The sequence below is a fragment of the Mytilus edulis genome, chromosome 7 (assembly GCF_963676685.1).
Source record: "Mytilus edulis chromosome 7, xbMytEdul2.2, whole genome shotgun sequence".
Lineage (NCBI taxonomy): Eukaryota > Metazoa > Mollusca > Bivalvia > Mytilida > Mytilidae > Mytilus > Mytilus edulis.
Genome location: NC_092350.1, coordinates 51,041,225 through 51,047,224, shown reverse-complemented (window position 1 = coordinate 51,047,224; position 6,000 = coordinate 51,041,225). Strand labels below are relative to the sequence as shown.

The window sequence follows — 6,000 nt, the reverse complement described above, 5'->3', positions numbered from 1 at the left end:
GATTACTTTTATTTCGATCGGAGATCGCTGTTTTTTTTTAATTTTCTCATTTACTTTGGGTGGATTTTTACCACGATTGGTGAACTAAACAGATATAAAGTAACGAGTATATGATGGAGGTACATTGTACCCTACCAAACATAAAAACATTGAAATAACATGTACCGCCCTTAACTACAGACATAACACATTGTTCATTTGTTTAATTACATATTAACTAAAACTATACATGTTTTTTATTCATTTTAATTCAGTTGTATCATTGCCAATCAAATAAATTTCAAGCAAAAACATCAATAGTGATGAATACTTTTTTTTCAATTTTTATTTTTGAGAAGACCCCTCACATCTTACCTGTCAAAGTCGTTCTCAACTGTAGGTGTAGACAATTGTTGAAAAGGTCTATTAGAACATAGCGATACAATGCAAGCTTTGCTTATTATTTTGAAAACCAATATGAATAGAGAAAATCTGACGGGAGCAAAAACGTTCAAAATGTTGAGCTTAATTTGCATATTGTCAATTACGTCATACGACATTTTGTAGGAGTTGTTGCCTTTAAATGATGAATTATACATTTTCTTTTGTCTACTATCAGTTGTTTATTTTGAAAATTATAAAGGATATACAGAAACCTTGTCAAGCAAAAATGGTAAGCAAGACAAGTCCTCCAAATACGTCAACATTACAAATATATTTAGTCGACTCCTTACTGGGAGGATTGTCATAAAACGACAATCTTACAATTTCATAAGTGTTTACCTAATATCTTAAAAACTATAATAATAGATAGAAACTTTAAATAGCAAAAATGTTCAAGAAGACCACATTTACAGATAAGTCAGCATGACCCAATTTGTTAGTCGTTTCCTTATTGGAGTTATTGCCCTTTAGTAATGATTTTTCCAATTTTGCCTATTATCTTGAAAACTGAAATAGATAAATAGACACTTTAAATAGCACAAAGGATCAGCAAGATAGGATCTACAAGTTAGCCATAATAGCTGAAATCTTACATCGACTCTTTTGAAGCTATTGCCCTTTTATGATATTTTTTACAAATTTTTGCATTTGTTGCGTTTTATCTTGAAAACTATAATAGATAAATCGAAACTTCTGATGGGAAAAATTACCAGCTCGGTAATGTCTACAAATATGCCAACATGACTGAAATTGTCAGTTAACTTTTGATTGTTCCCTTTAAATGATGATTTTACATAAAACTGGTTACTGTTGAAGATGGTGGTGACCGACAAAAGCTCTTAAGAGCGTCTAGTTAGTTTTGCAAAAGAACTTTCTTAAAGCAGAAGACGGCCCTACCGAGCGTTTTGTTTTAATGTAAAAACACTGATCGAATATTACTCGAAAGAATAATACATGTTTTCAATTTCATGAGAGAGTTTGTGCAGAACATTCTTTGTAACAGATTTGGTATTTGAAGTAAATTTATAATATTGTCTAGTGGTATTTGTCAACGATTTCCATCGATATACAGTAGGACAACCGGAAGCGCATGAGTAAGGATTTCGGCGCTCAGTGATACGGTTCACTAGACGACGTTGTCAACACGTAATGGCGGCCATTATTTGACGTCGGATTTGGCATTCCTCGTTGAAAGTTGCATTTATGACATTCTTGGATGCTTAAACTTTGTGCCACACAACATAAAAGATAAAGCTTTATTCCAGATATTGCAGGTAATTATTTTCGCATCCCAAGAAATGATTTAAACGGCAAAAATAAAGTGTAAAATAATATGAAACATGAATATTGAAATCCAAGTTTTCATCATTTCCTTTTCATGTAATGAATTTACTATTTATCACTTTTATTATTTTATTACATTCGGATTTTGGTCTGGGGTATCCGCCCTTGTCTCCGGAAACATTATACCCACTGTCAACATCCGTTTTCAAACTGGACAGACAAAATTAAAAAAAGTATTCTTCACGATCTCCCTGGAAATAATTCACGCTATCACTTTGTGAACATTGTAAACATGAAACTGCAAATACGGACCAAAACGAATCAAATTTGAAAGCGTGGATGATAATGTTTCATGCCGACTGTAAGTTCTCTAAAAAAGGGGGTGGGGTGGGCGGGTACTCCATGAATTTTGCCCCAGAAAATCAAATGGTTGCTGCCTTAATTGGAAAATAAAGAATTTTGAACTTTTATATGTCCCTGATTTCATTTATACAGTTATATAATACATGTACACTCAAGTCTAATATTTTATCTATAAACATTAAATCTTTTATGAACACAAATTGATACAATACAAAGGGAAAGGGATTATAGGCACTTAATTGTTTCTGACGAAGGGGGTTCACTATCCATACTCTTCTTTCCCATACATTGTATATAAAAAAATAAACCAGATACATGTAGTATCCCCATTGTAATTAACCAATCACCCGTCACCCATTTGAGAGCTTACACAGTGACATACATTTACATGTCAGACCAGAAACTAACAAATTTCAGTGGCAAAACCAGAACTTTTCATAAAAGATCATAAAAGGGGGGGGGGGGGGGGGGGGGGGGGCTCCAGTCATGCTTCAGTCCCTATATAATCAACCAAATTTTTTCCAACAAGGTCTCAATAGTCATGACAGTGGTGGTTCCATGATTTTAATTGAGAAAAACTGGGTTGTGAGTGCCCCCAAAATGTATATAATTTTAGCTTGTATTGTACATGTTATGATATTTATGTACACTATAATATAATTGAATATAAAAATGTAATATGTATGCGCCTGTCCCAAGTCAGGAGCCTGTAATTCAGTGGTTGTCGTTTGTTTATGTGTTACATATTTGTTCTTCGTTTTTTCATAAATATAAAGGCCGTTAGTTTTCTCGTTTGAATTGTTTTACATTGATTTATCGGGGCTCTTTATAGCTGACTATACGGTATGGGCTTTGCTCATTGTTGAAGGCTGTACAGTGACCTATAGTTGTTAATGTCTGTGTCATTTTGGTCTTTTGTGGATAGTTGTCTCATTGGCAATCATACCACATCTTCTTTTTTTATATTATACTTAAAAAATAAATTTTCAAGACTTGGAAATATTTTCTTTGCCCCTTTAACTTTTATGTATTGAGCAAAATGCTTGAGGCATAATTATTTATAATACTTAGTAAAAACATGTATTTTTTTGGTAATTCATATGGCAAATTTGTATTAATGTGTTGATAATAACAATGCAAAGTTTAATTTTGCTTTGAATAATTTAGTATATAATTTATTTAGTAATTGTATGTACATTTGCTTTATATTTGCAGGAAGGAGAAAGATGTTCACTATGAATAAAAAATTCAATACATAGGACTTTTATATATCAACAAAAAACACATGTACATGTACACGTGTATGTGTGATATACATACAACAAGAAAACAGTAATCAAATGGAATGTTAATGACCAGTGTCCAGTAATGTTGAAAGCAAAATGATTTTGATAGAAAACAATAGGACTAGAATATATTAAGGGTAAGTAATCCAAAAGTGTCTATTTAGGGTAAAAACAGTCAGTTATTAACAGTGTGCTATGATTTCAATCCCACAAATATGAAACAAAAACATAATATACATGGTATGCAGACTGTTTTCATAAGGGAATAGACTGAAAATATCTACATTTAACAATATATCTCCCAATTGATACGATATTCCCGTGCTTGCATTTCCTATCATGATTTTCTTGATAGAGGTTTGCTGCTCACAAGGAAGCTATTAAACCAAGAGTTCCAAATGGTGAAGTTGAAATCATCCCTTCGTAAATTTTACGGACGCCATCACGAGTTGGTTGACCGTTATGGAATAACCGTTTCACAAATGATATCGGATATGTTCCTTACGTCGTAACTACAATCCCCTTCCCTTTCTTGAATATGACCTACCGAATTAGACTATTTACCGGATTTGTAATCACTTAAGCAACACGACGGGTGCCACATGTGGAGCAGGATCTGCTTACCCTTCCGGAGCACCTGAGATCACCCCTAGTTTTTGGTGGGGTTCGTGTTGTTTATTCTTTAGTTTTCTATGTTGTGTCGTGTGTACTATTGTTTTTCTGTTTGTCTTTTTTATTTTTAGCCATGGCGTTGTCAGTTTGTTTTAGATTTATGAGTTTGACTGTCCCTTTGGTATCTTTCGTCCCTCTTTTAACAGTCAGACATAATTATATACTAAATTATTCTTTTTTATATATATATTGCCAATGGAATAAATTGAGGATGGAAATTATAATTAATGAGATATAGGTAAAAGAATCATACACAGACTTTAAGGCCGAATGGTATTCTTTTAATAGTTTAAAGATTTTATTCTGTTATCTATGCTGTATAAATGTCAAGATAGTTACATTTGGATTTAAAACCTAATTTCAAGAATGAAGGGTACCATAATTTAAATTTAATTTATGATAAAAAAAAAACAATATAAGGGAAATAACTCTTACATGATGTGCATCATATCCATGCAAATGAAGCGTTTTAATAAATCTGACCATTTTTATACGACCGCAAAAATTAAAAATTTTTTGGTCGTATATTGGTATCACGTTGGCATCGTCGTCGTCGTCCGAATACTTTTAGTTTTCGCACTCTAACTTTAGTAAAAGTGAATAGAAATCTATGAAATTTTAACACAAGGTTTATAACAACAAAAGGAAGGTTGGGATTGATTTTGAAAGTTTTGGTCCCAACATTTGAGGAATTAGGGGCCAAAAAGGGCCCAAATAAGCATTTTCTTGGTTTTCGCACTATAACTTTAGTTTAAGTAAATATAAATCTATGAAATTTTGACACAAGGTTTATGACCACAAAAGAAAGGTTGGGATTGATTTTGAGAGTTTTGGTTTCAACAGTTTAGGAATTAAGGGCCAAAAAAGGGCCCAAATAAGCATTATCCTTGGTTTTCACACAATAACTTTAGTATAAATAAATAGAAATCAATGAAATTTAAACACAAGGTTTATGACCACAAAAGGAAGGTTGGGATTGATTTTGGGAGTTGAGGTCCGAGCAGTTTAGGAATAAGGGGCCAAAAAGGGGCCCGAATACGCCACTAACAAGCACTTTCTTTACGTTTTAATATTTTATGATGTATTTAAATGAGTAGTTATTGTTGCAAACTCCATTAGAAATTTGAATTGAGATCAGTTTTGGAATAAGGGAAAGGGGGATGTGAAAATAAAATTGGAGGGGGGGGGGGGGGGGGTAAATTTTTTTCATTTCAGATTTCATAAATAAAAAGAAAATTTCTTCAAACATTTTTTTGAGAGGATTAATATTAACAGCATAGTGAATTGCTCAAAGGCAAAAAAGTATTTTAAGTTCCTTAGACCACATTCATTCTGTGTCAGAAACCTATGCTGTGTCAACTATTTAATCACAATCCAAATTTAGAGCTGAATCCAGCTTGAATGTTGTGTCCATACTTGCCCGAACCGTTCAGGGTTCAACCTCTGTGGGCGTATAAAGCTGCGCCCTGCGGAGCATCTGGTATTTTTTAGATAAGAGAATGACTTGAGCAGACTGTATTGAGGTCATAGATGGCAATAACAATGAAATACAATATATTATAATTATCATTGATTCTTCATTACTTTTTGATTGAATTAACAAACTTAATTTAATAACAAAAAATTTCATTTTCAGTAGACAACACATCCTGTCAGAGGAATAATTTTACTGGAGGATAAAAATTTTGATACCTGGAATCAGCAATTTATATGAAATTTGTTATGAGAGATATATTCATGTACAGAATGGTATGCGAGGTGGTTCAAGTGATTATAAGCGGACATTTTTGTTGAACTAATGCAGGATTTAATAAATGAAAGTTTAACAGACTATGGGCTCCAAAGTTTAGTAACAAGAGGATTTTTTAAATATATGAGACTCATCAACATTAAAAAGTGCAGAAGTGAAATGTCACCATATTTATTAAAAAAAATCAGATTATTGACTCAGTTGTTTTCATGAATATTTTGT

At 32.6% G+C, this 6,000-nt stretch overlaps 1 long non-coding RNA gene across 2 annotated transcripts; it reads left to right on the top strand.

Moving 5' to 3' along the window:
• The first annotated feature begins 1,496 nt into the window (after nucleotides 1–1,496).
• Nucleotides 1,497–5,972, top strand: LOC139482905 (uncharacterized). 2 transcript variants are annotated; one of them, XR_011655001.1, is made up of 3 exons: nucleotides 1,497–1,697; nucleotides 3,286–3,493; nucleotides 5,665–5,972. It is a non-coding gene; the product is annotated as an uncharacterized lncRNA (long non-coding RNA). The 2 variants fall into 2 exon arrangements; XR_011655000.1 differs by lacking the exon at nucleotides 1,497–1,697 and adding an exon at nucleotides 1,868–2,068.
• Nucleotides 5,973–6,000: the final 28 nt, after the last annotated feature.